The 20392-nt window shown below is 36.5% G+C and overlaps 1 pseudogene; it reads left to right on the plus strand.

Moving 5' to 3' along the window:
- LOC124501862 (telomere zinc finger-associated protein-like) overlaps positions 1–11628 on the plus strand; it is a 96117-nt pseudogene extending 84489 nt beyond the window's left edge.
- Positions 11629–20392: the final 8764 nt, after the last annotated feature.

Here is a 20392-nt window from a genome sequence, read left to right on the forward strand (position 1 = left end):
GGTGTGTTCAGTGAGTACTTTTATAAAAGTATTCCACTTGATCTAAGTGTCTTATAACCTTAATTTTACTACATAAGTATGTGGTCCCAGCTTGAAAGGATGAAAGAACACTGAGGCCTAGGAAGAGAAGAGAGTTTCATTCTAAATAGCAGAGAGTTATTCTTCCCAAGCAGAGACAGCCATCCATTACCCTTGGCTTCTCACCCTCACTTGTCAAAGCGGTGAGTACCCTCTCCTATGTGCTATGAGATACATACGCCATGAGATTATTCTAGTAATAGCAGCTAATGCATTTTGCATGCTTTCTGGTAACTCAGTAGTAGCAAAGAAGGCATCTAGAATTGTTTGTTCTGTCTTACGTATGGATACATCCAAAATGAAACAACATTTTAAAGGAACTTTCTTGCAAACACTGTCACTTTTAACTACATATAATGCAATCATCCGTTCACCACTATAGCAGTTATACTACTACAGAGTGAGGAAGGAAGTGTTTTATCAATATTTAAAACTGCTATTAAGCAGCCAACTCTGGTGCACCAACAGAAAGCCAAGAATATGACAACCAAAATACTAAAATTCCTTACTCTTGTATAGCGCGTTATGCCATTCAAAACATAGTCTCACTACTGCTCTCCTTAATGCCCAGAACTCCCATGAGATACAGGAAAAAATCTTATAAAAATGGTGACTTTTCCAAGGTGGAAAAAGTTCTAAAAATCACCTGTACAATATTGTACTTTTAGTTAACAATACTGTACTAACTTAAAAGTTTGTAAAAATATAGATTATATGTTACATATTTCTTAACTGAATAAAAAAAAGTGAGTGACTTGTCCAAAACTATATATTAATGATAACATTAGAATCTAGTACCCTGCCTACTGAAAATATAGTCCCTTCCTTCCTTCCTTCCTTCCTTCCTTTTTCTTCCTTTTTGCCTTCCTTCTTTTCTTTTTTTCCTTCCTCTTCCCTTAATTCCTTTCCTTCAACCATACCTACCAAATTTTAAGCTACAATTATATTTTGTCTTTACCCCACCTTTTTTTATTTCTAGAATCTACATTAATGTTTATCAAGGGAAGAGACATTACAATGTCATATTTCTCTGAGGAATCCAACAAAAATGTAATTATATAACTTTGCATTCTATGAAATAATAATATCGATTATTATTAGATGTTTGTCAGGTGTCAATCACTTCTTAATATTTTTTCTGAGCTAACAATTCTATGGAATTAAGAACTATTTTTATTGACATTTTACATGATGCTTAGGCACAGAGATTTTGAGTAACCAGCCCAAGGTCATGAAACTAAACAATTAGGGGCATCTTAACTCCAGACTCTGGTCTTATAACTACTACTTTATATATTAAGTCTATTATCCTTATCATCATTATAATAGTACATGCACTCCATAAGAAAACAAACAGTAAACAAAGAAATATAAAATACTGATTTTTGTTTCCATTTCAGACCTCCACTTCATTTCCATAGGTATATGAGCCTTCTTGTGTGTTTGTCAGAAAAATTGCAGGTATTAATACAGACACACACACACAAATACACAAACGTATAAGATTTCACAAAAGTGTATGTTGAATAAAGCTATGTCTTCTTTTTATACATATAGGAACATGCTACACACACTTTTATACCTTCTATTTTAAATTCCATATATTTTCTGAGATCTCTTTTTAATGGCTTCAGAGTATTCTTTTACCTCTTAATAGATATTTACATTATTTTAAAGGTTTTACTATTACTTTACACAAGTCTCTTTGTGTACATTTGCAAACATTGCAGAATAATTACTAAAAGTTGAATTACTGGATGAAAGATAATTTGTGTAAATTTACACAGTCATTAGTACATGTATTCCCATTTCTCTATTGGTTAACACTGTATGTTATTAAAATTCTTCACACAAACACCTAATAATGCTTAAAATGTATTTAAAAGTATTTAAATTTACAAGTGGGAAGGTAAGAAAATGTCATGTGAGAAATTATCTTAATACAAAGGTAGCCTCCAAGTACAAGTATGCTACCAGACAAGCTCCCCCAGAGATCAGGGAATGGAAAGGCTCACAGAACAAATTGAATGACTTGAGTTAAATTAGAGCACACAGCACAAAGCTGAGTGACAGAGATGGGTGCTTAACTGGCTTAGGATATAATGCAATTAAGTCAAAAGGGCACTACCTGGCTCTTGGGTGTGTAGTGTTTGTGGTATGATGACGGGATGGACACAAGGACAAAAACTGAGGTTTGAATGTTTCTTGCAAGGGCAGAGGACTCATGGGGCCATGATGGCAGTCATCAAATGTTGGCTGAATTAAGATTGCAAGGATATTGAATGTCTCATGTATATTTAGTATGTCATGAATATTTAGTGTCCCAGGTGCCTCATGTATATTTAGTGCCTTGTGAATATTAGTTAGGTATTTCTGCTTTCTCCCATCCCCTTCTATATTCACAGGTATATGATCTACTTTATCTTTCTAAGCCGCACAAGTTAAACATGTAAGTTATTCTATTCACTTTCCTTTCTTCCGTAGCAGAATGAATATTCTCAAATGTAGAAAATGAATTTTGTAGTAAGAAAAAGTCCCCTAAGGACCAAATGCAGAAGATATTGTAAAACCAAAGAAATAATGGATAAGCAAAGATACTATTATACCTTCAACAGTACTGGAAATGGTATAAGTTGGAAGACTTACCTAGCAAGTAATTTGGCAATAAGTATCAAAAAATCTTAAAACATTGCAATCGTTTGACTTTTTTCCTATTCCAGAATGTTATCCTACCTGTATAATAATCTTACGAAAAACTAGGTGTATCATAACACATATAATTGCAGTATGTATTATAACAAAAATTGAAAAAACATCAATATGTGACTACAGAGCATTCATTAAATAAGTGTTAATACACACAAAATAAAATGACCAATTTAAGATGATTATGTCAAAAAACTATTATCACATCGATGGTTAAAATAATGAAATATAATTTTATAATTCACCTTGTGGAATTTTTAATTGTATAAAACTGAAATAAGAAATAACATTTATGCTAAATACTCACATCTATAAAATTAGTAATATAAATTAATTGGATAATTAGTTGAATACCTTAAAATTTCCTACTAATCCCATTAGATAAAAACAATTTGTAAAATGAATCCTGAAATACTAAGTATATCATGGCAAAAAAATACAAATATTATTTCAAAAGACTGAGTTGTATGTGTGTACCTCTTTGCATCTTGAAGGAATTAAAGAGGAATAATTGCCCTATGTATTATTTCTATCTTGCCCTGTAACATCATTAGAAATTTAAAAGTTCCAAGTAGTACATTTGGTCCTTACAATATTCCACTGAAATAATGAAAGAATACCCCAGGGAAAGTAAGAGCTCTTACCACAAAGCCAGCTTTGACTAGGAATTGAAGTAAATGTGATCTTTATATTTTTAAAAATTAGAAACATAATGAATAAAATGCTGCCGATAATTCTGACCCAGGTCAGAACAAAGGGTCTTATGGAAAAAAAATGTCTATAGTTTTAAGTATAGATCTACTCAAAAACATATTATTTAAACTTCAAAACAAATTTTTGCATAAATTTCCAGTGTGTAATCAAGTGGACTGTAACTATGCATAGTAGAACAAGAAAATCAGAATTCATTTCTCCTTTCCACATAAAAACATAACTGAAATAACTTAAACATTAAAAGAAAATATTGTAGAAATTTAAACTAACCTAATTTTTGATAGTTTGGACTGTTCTAAATCTGAATATTTAGAGAAAAATCATAGGACTGCACAAAAATTTGAAAAAAGGGAATATACATATATTTTCCTGTCCACTCCCTCTCTAAATTTAATAATAATTAAACAATTATGTCAGAAAAAAGTGAATAATGAGGAGTTATATAAAGCATTATTGTGTTTTTAATGTGATTTTATTTTTTAATAAAATGTACCAAATCTACACAATACCATGCACATAGAGAAAATCAGATTTTTCAGGCATAGACTCTTGATACATACTGACAAATTAATTTCCTGTAAAGTTTAATAAATGTGTATACTACCAGCAAGGTGCAGGAAATGCCAGCCTCACTATCCTGGTTTTTTCACTGAGTATTATTCTCATCTTAACATTTACCCATGTGATAGACCAGGCTGAATCTTTTCACTATTTTTATCTTAATTTTTTTTGGTTACTAGAAACTTGAATAATTTTTGATCTGTTTGTTCATTGGTTATTTATATTTTCTTCTTTGTGAACCTTACCCATTTTATTTATTTTTTTTTTAAATTTTTTTCAACGTTTTTTATTTATTTTTGGGACAGAGACAGAGCATGAACGGGGTAGGGGCAGAAAGAGAGGGAGACACAGAATCAGAAACAGGCTCCAGGCTCTGAGCCATCAGCCCAGAGCCTGACGCGGGGCTCGAACTCACGGACCGTGAGATCGTGACCTGGCTGAAGTCGGACGCTTAACCGACTGCGCCACCCAGGCGCCCCAAACCTTACCCATTTTATATGGAGTAGCTGCTGTATTATTTTCCTTTGATTTATGAGACAACATCAAGTATTGAAGACATCACATTTGTTACCTCAAAAGAAGTATGCTCTGGAAGTTCACAAATGTCATCTATTTCATATCACATATCAAATATTTAAATTTTTATTACATTCCTACTCATCTTTAACTGTATTTCTTTTGCAGCTCTAGACTTTAATATTGTTTTTAATACATATGTGAGACAGAATACTTTCTGATTACTTCTGTGCAAAGGCAGACCTATATAATGTCTTTTGTTATATTTTGCAATATTTCTAAGGATATAATAAACTTTAAATTAGAAGAATTTGCTGTAATTACTTTGTGAGATATTTTGATAATGCAGAAAAAAGAGCAGGGCATTTTAATATCAAGCATTGTTCTACAACCTACCACAGTACGTAATGAAGGCCAAGTTAAAATTTCTGTATCTACTTTATACAAAGTGTTATTCTATACTTGAATAATCCTGAAATTTAATCCCTTCAACAAATGTTTATTGAGTATTTATTACATTCTTAAACTACACATGTTAATGTCCTGAACCATTATGGACCTCACAATATTATTATGGACAAAAATACATATATCAAAGATTAATTTTTCCATGTATATATTTATAAAAACCTGAGTATATCTATAATAGAATAAAACCAGCATGATTAACAAAGAATATTTCATGTGTTAAGAGAAAGTTAGAAAATAGCCCTTGTGATGGGGCACCTTGGTGGCTTAGTTGGTTGAGAGTCCACCTTTTGATTTTGGCTCAAGCTGAATCAATCCCTCACGGTCGTGGGACTGAGTCTTGCGTGGGGCTCCACACTAGGTGTGGATCCTGCTTAAGGTTCTCTCTCTCCCTCTCTCTCTGTCCCTCTCCCCTATTCGCTCTCTTAAAAAAAAAAAGGCCTGTGCTATGTGGGAAAGAATAACCACCAATACTATAGGGAATGAGAAAGGAAAAACAATAGCCAATTTGACTAGAGTGCACTGGAAATGGTTATGTGAGAAGAAATTGAGCAGAGTAACTAGGTGATGATATTCCTCTTCTATTAAAAGACATAATGATCCTGAGAATATTAAGTCTCCTTTAATTGTAAGAAAATCATATCAGTAAGTTAACATCAGAACACCAAAAGGAAATAAGGCTTAACCCACAATTTGAAATCAGGATTGTAAAACTGCTCTGAAATAAATGCAAAAATAAATAACGATAGATGGTATCACAGTCATCTATAGAAATATTCCAGGGGTTGTAAACATGAGATCATTTCCAGATCACAGATGACAAATGGGGCAGCCTAATCTTCATCGTTGTTCCTTAAGCGGTTTTCCAAAAATGAAGATATTTTAACATCTTTCAAAAACTAATATGTGTTATTATAAGTTTTCACAACAAACGAAGAACTCTAAAGAAAAGTAGATGAAATTTTCACTGAAATAATCATTTAAATCCAGGTAGAAGTTTTATCTTTATGTGGAATGTGATACTTAGGGAAGCCAGAGAAGACAACACTCTGTAAGTGATTTTTCCCACTCATGGTGCCCACACTGGGAAGACGGAAATCACAACTTAAATTATGGGCTTCCTGAGAGCAAATGTGTTTATGCACACATAAGCCTTACAGGGATACTGAAAATGCTCCTGGATTCAATGCTAACACTGTTGGCTGGCTTTCTGCCTGCCTTTTAAAATGCTCATTTCTGGGGCGCCTGGGTGGCGCAGTCGGTTAAGCGTCCGACTTCAGCCAGGTCACGATCTCGCGGTCCGTGAGTTCGAGCCCCGCGTCAGGCTCGGGACTGATGGCTCGGAGCCTGGAGCCTGTTTCCGATTCTGTGTCTCCCTCTCTCTCTGCACCTCCCCCGTTCATGCTCTGTCTCTCTCTGTCCCAAAAATAAATAAAAACATTGAAAAAAAATTAAAAAAAAAATGCTCATTTCTTAGTCTCCTTAGAGAAGGGTGGCTTTATGTGCTGGCCGACCTGGGTCAGAACCCACTTATGCCCATCACCTCACTGTAATCATTACCAGTGTCTCCTTTCACTCTGAGAGGGACCCAGTTTGGAAATATTATATGGTAACAGTTTTAGGTACTTCCTCCTCCCTGCCTGTTAGTGCTCTTAATGTTTTGCTATAAGCCTTCTTTTCTTCTCACTGTATTCAAGCATTTGGATATTAGACCTTGAGTTTCTTCTATGTGCCTCTGACTTTTCATCCTACAGTCTTATACTACATACTATAAATACATACTACAGAGATTTGTATCACAAACTCCAAAATGTTATATTCATCTGCCTATTGGATGTACCTGCATAGATGTTCCAGAGACATCATAAACTCAAAATCCAAAACTGAATATATTCTCTTTCTTTCTACCGTATTCGCTGACGCCAGCGAAGAGTATCACAATCCATCCCAAGTTCCAGGCCTCATCTCAGGCCTCCCTATCTCTTTTGTCATATAAGCAACTATCGATCCTGCAAATTCTGTCTTTTCTGTGGTTCCCTAATCTGCTGCTTCACTGCTTCTTACACAGTAACACAGCAATTAAAAATATGGGCAGCTGAGGGGCGTCTGGGTGGCTTGGTCAGTTAAGCATCCAACTTTGGCTCAGGTCATGATCTCGCGGTCCGTGAGTTCGAGCCCCGCGTCGGGCTCTGTGCTGACAGCTCAGAGCCTGGAGCCTGTTTCAGATTCTGTGTCTCCCTCTCTCTCTGACCTTCCCCCATTCATGGTCTGTCTCTCTCTCTGTCTCAAAAATGAATAAACGTTAAAAAAATAAAATTAAAAAAAAAACACAAATATGTGCACATCATTCCCCTGCCCAATGGCCACCCACCATGTTAAGCATAAACACCAAATCCCTTATCGTGAGGCCTAGGCCATCTTGACCTGTCTCCTGCTTACCATGCCCATGCCAGCTTTCTTGATTCCTTCTTTAACAGAAAAGGTGTTTCAAGCTCCAGTGAGCCTAAGAAATACTAAAAAAACATATTAAGACTAAATCCTAGGATGTGCCCACAGATTTTAATTTAGTAAATCCAGGGTGGAGCCCAGGACTCTGCCCTTTTTTTAAGTTTTTCTTTAATTTCCAGTTGGTTAACACACAAAGTAATATTAGCTTCAGGTGTATAACATAGTGATTCAACAATTCCATACACCGGACTCTGCACTTTAAATTTACTCTATCCCCTCACATCTACTACCCCCTTCCCCCAAGAGATTCTGCTATAGGGAACATAACTTCAGAAGCCTTGGTTTATGTTGTATTAAACTCCAAACGCCTTTATCAGCATTTTTTGCCTAACTGCCTCTTATTTTTCACTCACCTTGGCGGTCACTGTTTTTCAAGGAAGCAGTAAGATGTTGAGTTTCTTTTATTACAATTCTATGCAGAAGAGCAAACTTCTGATATTAACTTGGTGTCTCACACAGGTTTTTGTGTTGAGAAAATAAATCATTGACTAAAGTAACCACATTTCTCAGTCTATATTAACACATTGTCATCTTAATATTTCCGTTTCTCTGAGGTGCCTGGGTGGCTCAGTCAGTTAAGTGTTGACTTTGGCTCAGGTCATGATCTCACAGTTTGTGGGTTCAAGCCCCACGTCGGGCTCTGCGCGGACTTCAGATTCTTCTCTCTGCCCTTCCCCCACTTGCTCATGCTTGCTCTCCCTCACTCTCTCTCTCTCTCTCTCTCTCTCTCTCAAAAGTAAACATTAAAAAAATTAAAAATTTTTTTCTGTTTCTGATGGGTCTTCCCTAAAATCTGAATACTATCAGACAAAGCAATGACAGTGTAAATTAACATTTACAAATGAAGTGTAACTTTTTAAGTTGAATATCTTTTGAAGTATCACCTAAAAACAAAACAAAGCAAAAAGGACACACATCTCTCTTAAGTTTGGCTTATTTTCAACAACATCTGGGATGAAACAGGACCATTTCTTCTCCATATCCAGTGACTTTGTAACTTTTAGAACAGCAACAGCGTTTCTGTTTACTGAAATAGCCATTTAAGACATAAAACTTAAGAGAATAAATTTTACCTATTGTTAGTTTTCCCCTTTACAACAATAGTAATCCTTCATGTGTCCTTGATTTTATTTAAATTTTAGTTTTGGGGGGTTATTCGGTGGCTCGGTCAGTTAAGCGACTGACTCTTGACTTCAGCTCAGCTCATGAATTCGCGGTTTGTGGGTTTGAGCCCTGTGTCTGGCTCTGCATTGACGGTGTGGAGCCTGGTTGGGATTCTCTGTCCCTCCTCTCTCTGCCCCTCCCCCATTCTCTCTCTGTCTCTCTCAAAATTAATAAATAAACCTTATTTAAAAATTTTTAATTTTACTTTTTGATCTGTGTGTTCATTTTCCCTCAGGTCATAGGTAATTTGATTGTCAAGTACATGTCTGTGTGTCTGTGTGTCTGTGTGTGTGTTAGAGAGAGACAGAGAATTCGTACGTGTGTGATTTATTTTTTTTTAACAGCTTCCCGGTAAAATCTCAGATTTTGCTTTTATTCTCCCTACATTTGACAGATATAAACATGAAGATAAGAATCATGATAGGCTGTTGAATAGTTTATCTGTTTGTAGTTTAGCTTCAAATATATGACTCTAAAATTCAGAATAGATACATCACTTGGTGTAGTTCAGATAATTGATTCATAAGTCAGCTACATCAGGCAGTTTTTGATGGTATCTTTATAAATAGGCTGGAGCTTTCAAATGCCTGATGGTATCTCTCATGCTGACATGAAAGGCATTTAGAGGTTGGAATATGCTACCCGTACAACTTGTATTCTAGATACAGTTCATGAGGCCTATTAACTTCCTATCGTACAAGGAACAAAGTATCACTGAAACATAATAAATTTAACGGTGATATAAGAAATGCTTTTATAATTGTGTTTTAAAAGGAGCAATGTTAGATACTGACTTTTATAATAGATATTTACAAATATAAGCATAAGCAGTTTTCATGTTTAAAACAAAAACAAAAATAATAATAAATAAGAGGATTAAAAAGTCCAGAGATATAGCCAATGTGCATAGTGCTAAGATGGTTTCTCATCCATTTGTGAGTTAGATCGAGCCTGCCTTTGCAAAGTGCATTCACTCAGTCTGTCTTCATAATTCCAGATGCATGCACACCTCTTTTTTATCCTGAAATTGGGTAAATAATTAAGAGTTTTGTAGTGAGATATTTATCAAACAACTGTAAACATAAAAGATTCTGGGCTAGTAGCAGTATAGTAAGCATTTATTTGGTAATTCTAAGCAGGTCTCCTGTATACGTTGTGAATTTCTTTATATGTATTTATATACATATAAATATATGTATATATATTTATATATATATAAGTATATATATTTATATATGTATATAAATATAAATATATATATTTAATGATGTTGATATTTTTTAATGCTTTGTTTCTTTTTGAGAGTGGGGGGAGGGGCAGAGAGAGAGGGGGACAGAGCATCTGTAGTGGGCTCCTTGGTAACAGCAGAGAGGCCGAGCGGGGGCTCAAACTCTCCAACCACGAGATCATGACCTGAGCCAAAGTCAGAAGCTCAACCGATTGAGCCACCCAGGTGCCCCTCTTTATATTTTTCAATTAGGAAGGCCAAGCATTCTACAACACATATTATGCCATCATTGTCTCTCTGACTGCTGTCCTATCCTGACCTCCCTGTCAGCTCTCAAACACACAGAGGGTTTTTTCACTAGGCTTGAAATACTTTCTCTAGGTGCTGTCCCCCCACTCTACTCTGTACCATAAAAATAGGCACCCAGCCCCTATAATCCTAGAAAGTATATATATTCCTTTGAAAGAAATCGTAAAGTGCCACCTCAGAATCTGCCACTTTGGCACAGTAATTACTTTGAATTCAAGGCAGGTAAGAAACAGTGAAAGAGGGGACACTCAAGACCTTCCTTTTTCTGCCAAAACGTGCCTTAGCAAATAGCATCTAAAAATTGACAACAGGAAACACACTGGGGAGGAACTCTTCCAATGTCCCAAATGTGCACAGGGTTTTTTTTGGAACAGGAGAAACTCTTGGAGCATGAAGCCCGAAATTATATCAACGGCTGGGAACAGGTCTTCTCAGGCTCCGTGTGTTGGGAGACCTTCCACCGGAGGCTGGAGCCGCAGCTGCACCCGGCGTCCCACACGGGGGAGATGTGCTCCGCGTGTTCTTCCTGCACCCGGCAGTTCACTAAGGAGGCCTCGAAGAGGTACGTGATCAAGCTGCATAGAGCTGCCAAGCTCCATGCCCGTCCCGTCTGTGCCAAATGTTCATGTCCCAAGAGAACTGCAGCTGCGTGAGCCTTTTAAGCACTGCGGGGAGAAGCTGTTTCTGTGCAAGGAGTGGGGCCTCCGGCAGAAATGGCCAGCAGATGCGCATGAAGGCCAAGCGCAGGAACGAGAGGCCGTGTGTCTGTGAATTCTGGAGCCACGCCTTTCTCTAGAAGGCCGGCCTCGACCCGCACCTGAGCACGCACACAGGCAAGAAGCCCTTCCAGTGCCACCTCGGTGACAAAACCTTCTGTACCCCAAGCCAGCCCGGACAAGCACAACTGTACCCCCATGGGCGAGAGGCCCTTCAGGTGTGAGTTCGGCAAACAGCGCTTCCCCTAAAAGGGATCCTGCTGAGGCACATGGCCCGCAGCCACCAGGAGGGTCGGCCCCACTTCTGCCAGATGGGCGGGAAGACCTTCAAAGTGGTGGGGCAGCTTCACGTGCACATCAGAAGGCCCAAGGCATGAGGAAGGTCAAGTGCGCCAAGTAGGTCCACCTGCGGAGCTCATGGAGCTCCGCAACCAGGTGGAGAAGTACAGCCCACAGCAGCTCGAGCCCTGGCACCTAGTCACTGAAGACCAGGTGAGGATGGTGGTGGTGATGCTCCGCCTGCAGAGCTGGACCGGGGCTCGGTGGAGGCCCCTAAGTCCCTTCCCAGGCCTGCCTGGCCTTACAGCTCCCCGGCCAAAGACTGCGGTGGAGAGTTTTGCGAGACCAGGCGACATGCAGCTCAACGCCGCTGAGGACTGAGGCACGGGGCTCCTCCTACCCATTACAGCCCGCATGGTGCCAGCCCCCAATAAACCACATGGCTTTGGACTAGGGGGGAAATGTTTTGCTTTTTCTGTGAATGCTTCTCTCCTGATTTTCGCTCAAAGGATCTGCTCGAGAATGCCAAACCTAACCTTCTTTTAAAATAGCCACCACTCTTGGGGGCTCAACGGGCTAAGCCTCTGACTCTTGATTTCAGCTCAGGTCATGATCTCACAGTCTCAGTGCAGGTAGTGGAGAGCCTGCTTGGGATTCTCTGTCTCTGTCTCTCTTCTCCCCTGTGCTCATGCTCTCTCTGTCTCATGAATAAATAAATAGCCACCAGTCTTTCACTGCCCCTCCTGCAGCATGCCTGTCCTTCTTGGCTGACTTACTTCTCACCGTAGTCTTCATGCATTTATCATTATCTGACATCCTGTATAATGTACATATTTTGTTTATCATTGTGTCTTCCCACTAAAATACAAGCTTTATGAAGATATGGACTTTTATATGTCTCATTTGCTGCTCTATCCCCAAAGCTTAGAGCAACACCTGGCCCATAACACATTGTCGATCAATATTAATCACTTTACTTGTTTTTAAAATGTGTTTTACAGATGCTAGGTTCCACACATACTAGGCCCTAAAAGTTTCACTAGTTTCTCAGAAAAATACTTTGACATAAAGGTCATTAGCTGCACAAGGAGAAAGACATATTGAGTTACATAAACAATGGCAACTTTTAGATAAAGAACATATTATCTGGGGGAGGGGGTCTCTCACATAATATAAAACTCTTGAGGTGCACTAGCTAATAATCATATGGTATATTTCTTTGCGATCCTTTTTTTGTGGTACTTTTGTCCTTAAGTGAAATCATACTTAACCTGTACTTTCATATTTTACTTTTATATTTATTATCAAAACATAAGGGGTGCCTGGGTGGCTCAGTCGGTTAAGCGACCAACTTCCGCTCAGGTCATGATCTTGGAGTTCACGAGTTCAAGCCAGATGTGGACAGTTCAGAGCCTGGAGCTTGCTTCTGATTCTATGTCTCCCTCTCTCTCTGCCCCTCCCCTGCTTGTGCTCTGTCTCTCTCAAAAATGAAAAAAATTAAAAAAATGTTATTATCAAAACGTAGGCATCTTCCTGTATAACTCAAAACCACTTGTAGAAATGATTTAAAATGTCTATATATTTTTCAGTAGTATTGAAGGAGGGTATTGTGGTGGGGAGAGCTGTTTAGAGCCAATTACATTTATTTGTGAATTCTAACTCAGACAATAATTGGCCTTTGATCTAGATTAATCTTTTTAATTATATTGAGGTATATAAAAGATTCAACCATGTAAAATAAGATAACATCTTCTTTGCAGGGCACTTTATATATTTACATAAAATATATTTAAGCCATATAGCATGTATGTACTCAATACATACATACATACATAGTATGTACTCAATAAATGATTGTATAGTCTACATATCATAACTATTTTTATATCATAATTATTTTAAACATATTGTTAGACAATAATATTGTTAAATTTTTTCTCTGCTCTAACAAAGTCTACTTGAAATAGTTTGTTTTTCTGATTAATCATATGATTAATCATAGCCTAGATTTCCACAAATGTCACTTTAGTCATTGATAATAAATAATATCACATACCTCATTCTATGCATATAATTAGACTTATCACAATTTCTTTTATAGCCTTCTAGTTCCTAAATTCTTCATTTTGATTATTCTCTGTTTTTTGGAATTGAAACTTTGATAATTTTTAAGTAACATTGAGTGTATTTTTTCAGAGCACTTGCATACCTGAAACTGTCTTTCTTTTGTCTTATTTTAACCAGAATTTAGCTGTCTTTATAATTAGACTTTGCAAAACCTTCCCTCTAAACTCTTTAGACTTTTTACTTTTCTTAACTAACTTCTGTTCATATAATTGCAAAGAGTTTAAGTCATGCTGAATTTTTTCAATTGCTTTTACTTGTTTTTTTTTCTGGGAGACCAGAATATGGTTGTTGTTGTTGTTGTTGTTGTTTTTTAAATTTATTTATTTATCCTGAGAGCGGGAGAGAGAGCGGGGTAGGGGGAGAGAGAGTTGAAAAGAAAGAGAATCCCAAGCAGGCTGGACACTCTCAGCAGGGAGCCTGACAAGGGGCTCAGACTCATAAACCCAGAGATCATGACCTGAGCGAAAATCAAACAGACGTTTAGCTGACTGAACCACCCAGGCGCCCCTGGAATGTTTTTTTTTTTCTTTCTGAAACACACTGAATCATATTTGAGATGTAGAATTTTATCTCCTTACACTACCAGGATAAGGACTATTGCTTCTATATTCCAAGAATATGTATTATTATTATTATTATAGTTAGATTCTAATCTTCATATCTATAATATTTGTATTACATGCTTTTTAATATGTTCATTTATTTGACTGTCTTCATGTTCTTAAAAAATCTTCTGTTTTATATCAGTGCCATTTAACTGATTTTCTGTAATGCCAATTTGACTCTTCATTAACAAAAATGCAGATTTTAAAGTCTGCTCTAGACTTCCAATTTTCATTTTCATTTTTAAAATTATCTTCAGACATATACCTTCCTCTTTCATATTACTATTGCTGTGTTTTTGTCTTAAGGAATATTTTCAAAAATCCATTATTTTTAATGTATGTGTAAGGTGGGGGGATTTAACTGTGTTTTATGTTTCTTGATCCCTCTAAAAAGAAAGATGTCTATGGCCTGAATTGCCAACATATGGTGCACCTATCTTATCCTATCTTCATCATCCTGTCAATCATTATTTTGGGAAGGGAACGGTGTGCATTCTCCAGCACTCTGGCTGATGTGTTCATCTCAGCATAATTTCTATGCATAACCAGGACTGATTTAGTTGGCTGTGCTCTTTGAGGTGGGAGGTGGTTCCTAAACTTGCCATCTTCATATTACAGGGAAGAAATTATATGTGGTGAATAACATGACACAAATTGTTTTGTTTTGTTTCCATTAAACAAATGGTACACACACAAATAATAGTAAACCACATCTCCGAGCCTCTGCCCTAACATTTCCAACAACCAAATCTCTATCTCATCGGAGTTTGCCTTTAATAAGCACTATTCTGGCCAGTCCTGCTTTTGTTAATCTTCTAACTGTGAATATTGATTGATTGATTGATTGATTGATGTTTATTTATTTTGTGAGAGAGAGAGAGAGAGAGCAGAGTGTGAGCAGGGGAGGGTCAGAGAGAGAGGGAGACACAGAATCTGAAGCAGGCTCCAGGCTCTGAGCTGTCAGCACAGATCCCAACGTGGGGCTCCAACCCATGAATTGTGAGAACATGAACTGAGCCAAAGTCGGATGCTTAACTGACTGAGCCACACATGCGGCCCTCCTATTATTATTATTTTTCTAATGTTTATTTATTTTTAATTAAAAAAATTTAAAAATACATGCCAATGTGTCCAAATTAAAGTTTTTTCCAGAGATACCACTTACTAGTCATTCTATAAAGGTAAAATAAAATTACTAAAGCTATGTTGTTTTATATTTTCCTTATGATAGGAAATTATGTTGTTTAAAGATATTTTAATAAATATTTAATAAAATGATCTTTGATCATTAATCAAAGTTCTGGGTTTACCTTTCATCATTTTCCATCAACAGTGTTTGGTGAGTGTCCTCAAATAGAAAATTTACACAGCAGCAGGTGTTACTAACGGAAAAAGAAGTAACCAAAGCATTTGTTGCTCTATTCCTGATTTTTAGAACATTGAATATCACAAACTAACATACTGATTTTAACAAGTAAAAATGTAGTAAGAGAAAATACATTTTCCAAAATATCTTTTTTTTCATTTTACATAGTTTCTTGGTTACATGTTATTCACTGTTATAAAATAAGGTACCCAAATTGCGTATATTTTGGTTTTGGTACAAAATTCTCCTTTTGTGAACTTTTCTCCTAGGTTTAATTTTCTAATACTTTATAGACGTCCACTAATTCTTCTTCAAATTCTGATGTTTGCTAAGAACAATGGGGACATTATCTCATTCCTCAGTTATATTTCAGTTTCATCTGAACTGTTCAATCTCATTTTGTCTCATGCCCACTTATTTTAACTATAATGCTGTACTAATGAACAACTATTCATTTTTTGTAACTACAAACCTATTGTTCTAACACTTATATGTATCCAATCATTCCCCATGGGATGGGATCCATCCTGGAATCTGTCCCCAATTTTATAATTTTGAATGCAACTTTTCTCACATATACCAACCTCATTTTTTCTCTTATTTTCTCTGCCTTTAACTCACTTGATATTTTGTATTCCTTCTGACAGAATGGGTTATTATCTGATTAAATAATAACATATCTATGAAAACATTACGTATATGGTAGTATATCTATATACATATACACAAAGACATGTGTTAATCTTATCTACAAAATGTTAAGCCTTAAAAAGACATTATTAAAATAATAAATAGTAATTTAGAATGATCAAACCCATAATTTTTAAACTACTTTTTAGCAGGGTTTGCTCAAAACCTCTCTTATTGTGGAGAATGGCAATGTAAGCAAAATACACACTTCTTATAGTCTAGGCTTTAAAATTTTCTGACAAAAGTCATCCAACTGGTTATTTTTAAAAGACTTTTTGTTTAGGGGTACCTGGGTGGCTTAGTTGATGAGCATCCCACTTCGTCTCAGGTCACGACCTCGCAGTTTGTGAGTTCCATCCCCGCGTCGGGCTCTGTGCTGACAGCTCAGAGCCTGGAGCCTGCTTCGGATTCTGTCTCCCTCTCTCTCCGCTCTTCCCCTGTTCACACTCTGTCTCTCTCTCAAAAATAAATAAAACATAAAAATTTTTTTTAAATAAAGAATTTTTGTTTGAATGAATTAAACATTCTACCTCCAAACCAACCCAAGAATTTTAATTCCTAGATGTGTTTACATGTACAACTGTACCCAAATCATCCAAAACTAAATAATTGATTACCTTGAAAATAAATTTATGTCTGGAAAAAACACCAGCTTAACTTAATATCTGTTTGAATGTTTCCAAGTGTCTAGATATTAGTCATCTTTAGTCCTATAGAATGGTCTAGACGCTACAGCAGTAACTCATGGTCATACTCTCAAATAATGGCAAGTAATCTCATATCTTACTCTTCTTCAATGGTCTGGTTTTCTTCTCTTAATTCTTCATGCCTTAGTGGTTCCAGGATTACTAAAATGTTGGTAAAATTCCACATTGCTACTAGTACTATAGAGTCTTCTAATTCCCTCCTTGGAGGAACTTACATTCCCATTATTAAATTGTATCTCTATCCAAAAGAAAAAAAAACAATCTGTTTGGTAGTTTATACATTTGAAAATTATGATGACCTTCTTCTTTACTTTGAAATAATATGTTGTCATTATAAAGTATATTTCCAATTTATAGTGTGTCTTTTTTTTTTCTTTGGGAATTTAAAATACTTTAAATAATTTGGGCTTTGCCTGATTCCCCCAGAATTGTAGAGTATGACTGATAACTGCCTTTAGAATCCTTAATAGCTAAATTACAATTATTATGCAAAGTCCTACAATAGACAGTTATATGGATTATTAAATGACTTTGCCTTTTTTGCAAACTATAATCATTTTCCTTTATTAGCTGAAGGATTTCATAATTTAAGGAAGATGAGAAACCTATAAGTCACGCTTTCAAATAAGGAACATGGATATTGCAAACATTAAATTCCCCCATAAAAATGTTAAGGCATCATTAAACTAGGTTCAGATTAATACAATTCAGTCAACTCTAGATAGATATCTCCCATAATAAGCTGAAACAATACCTAGTGATCTAAGATGTAAAATATTTTACTACAGCCAATTTATAAACCTATAAAACATACAGGTATCATTCAACCTCTTTATTAATAGTGCATGCCTTGTATTAAATCAAAACCATTTTAAAGGCCCCTCCCTTTTGGCATTCCCTTCCTCAGCTGTTGCCCCTCATTATGTGTTATCTCACTGAAGCTCATCCAAAGTGAATGACAGCATCTTTTTTACTAGAAGCAGCTTAGGCAATTCCCAGCCTAGTGATACAGCTTAACTATCTCTGAGATTTATAGACACACTTGCTATCCTAAACCTACAATATTCTATGGTCTCATGTTGATGTATTTGTTTCTCTGTAAGCAGATGTGGTTTTCTCACTTTGGAAAACTGTAATTTATTACTTTTTAGGTTCTTGCAAGTTGCTTTACGTGTGAATTACATTCACAAGAAAACTGATATTGCGACAACTTCAGGTTCTAGACTGTTTTGAAGTGGCTTAAAGCGGGTTTGTTCTTTTTTTCACATTTTTCCCCGATAAGAAAGCCAAATATTTTGTATTGTCTGAACTTCCAAGAGTTTTAATAAGTTATCTATTCTGGTTATCTATTATCACATAACCCCAAAACAATGGTTTAATAGCCCCCAACAATGGCAATTACGCTCACGAATCTGCAATTGGGGCAAGATTCTGTGGGCTAACTCATCTCTGCTCTACTTGGCATCAGTTAGTCCAAGGGTAGAGGCTGGATATGCTCATATATTGAGTGGCTGTGTGGTTACTAATCCTGTGTGGTATCTCCAGCCCTGTGCCTTCAGGGCAACCAGATTCATATATGTTGACTCCTGGCTCCCAAAGCTAAATCCCAGGGAGGAGCCGATGGGAACAGGTGAGAACAGATGATGTAGGAACAGATCAAGCTCAAGCCCCTTTCCCAACCTGGTCCCCTTTTTTCCAGGTTTGGTAAATTGAAAAATAAAGTTGTAATAGATTTGGTATACAACATAATGATTTAATATACACACACACACACACACATATGTATATGTTTAAAATGATTACCACAATCAAACTGCAATCACGTTAATTAACATATCACCTCACAGTTATCTTTCGTGTGTGAGAGAACATTTGTTTGCGTTACTCTGTTCCACTGACTCCTTATAACAAGATGTGTCATCCCAAGTCATCTTGACAAAAAAATCAAGGTACAATAAATAAAATTGTAAAATATATTCAAATATTTGTATCCTTAACAGAAGAATTTTGAATTCTAACTCATCACAGACAGGTATGCATGGATTAAACTATTAAAAAATTTTCATACCATATCGACATTAGAGTTCTTGCATACCACATAAATTAACATGTTGTTTTTCACACCAAATCATCCCAAAAGAATCTTTTTTGAACTGGGAAAATAATTTTAAAGAATGAAGACCAAATCTCTAAAACGGAAATTATCCAAGAGAATAATTAGAACAAAATAAAACAAAAAATTAAAATATAATGATTAAACTGATATATATATAAATATGTATATATATATATTTACCTATGTACATATATATATGAAGACAATATTGAAACTATAAAATATTAATGAAATCCTTGCAAACAGTTGACTAAAAAAAGCATAACATTGAATTTGCTAGAATAACATTACACAATAAAATTTATTTCTCATTTACATAGCAATCCAATCTGAATGTACCTAGTTGATAGAGATCTTTCCTAAGCTTGAGATATTAGTGCCAGCCATAAGAGGACTGTGCCTCATTACACAGAGGTTACCATGAAGTTCTTTAGTAGAAGGAAATTATCCCATTTGCCAGTTTCAAGAAGTGCACTATGTTGTCTATCTTTTGTATGTTATGAAAAGTGGCCCATGGTACAGATTTCTAGGCAGCAATCGGTGGTTTTGCCAGTTGGCTAGAGATCAGTACGAAACAAAACTGGGTGACGATGACAAAAAGGACCAGAGAAAAAAACGTGTGAATGGATCTCTTAGAACATAAAATATTCATATCTTTGTGTATCATGTTTATGCCCATCAGAGAGCATCCACCAAGGAGAAGTCACTTTACAACCAGAGGGACAGGATGACCTGTCCTGCAGATATCAACCTGCCTCTTGGCCATCTTTGTGCTTACAACAACGATCCAGGATAACAGTGGTCATAGTGGCATGGATGGAAGCAATGCATGGGCTTATAATGTGGACTTTGCCTCAATATAACTGATTATGTCACTTCTAAGTTTCCAACCAGCCACTTTTAGAAATGGAACCTCTGCCCTGGATATAGCACTGTTTCTTTGTGGGCTGAGTGGGTGGGTAACAGGAAACAAGTTAAACACTGGTATCCAGGGGCACCTGAGTGGTTTAGTTGGTTAAGTGCCCAGCTCTTGATTTCGGCTCAGTTCATAATCTCATGGGTTCGTGAGTTTGACCCCAGTCAGGCTCTGTGCACACAACTTGGAGCCTACTTTGGGTTCTCCCTCCCCTCCTCTCTCTGCGCCTTCCCAACTCCCACCCTATCTCTCTAAAAATAAATACATAAACTTAAAAAAAAAAATGCTGGCATCCAGATTCTGCTGTTCCAGGATTCTTTCAAGCAGCACAGTTTGATGACAACATTCCTACTGCCGACTCTGACCTATAGAGCACAGTCACTATTAAGCTTCTCAAAATTGTCTGTGTCCCCTCACCAGTGCATTCCTCACTTTCTTAGTAAAGGAAATTCCTCTGAATTGTCCCAAGCACCACCATTACATGGTGGGTTCCTGGGCAAACCTACCATATCAATTCTAACTTCCCTACCTTTATGAATGTTCTGAACTATTTTGTATTCTACCACACAATGTTCTATTATTTCCACTACTTTTACTCTAGTCTATCATCAAGGCCAG

Source organism: Lynx rufus, unplaced genomic scaffold (genome assembly GCF_022079265.1).
Source record: "Lynx rufus isolate CCGP_SWC_20201006 ecotype Redwood Valley unplaced genomic scaffold, mLynRuf1.p SCAF_7, whole genome shotgun sequence".
Taxonomy (NCBI): Eukaryota; Metazoa; Chordata; class Mammalia; order Carnivora; family Felidae; genus Lynx; species Lynx rufus.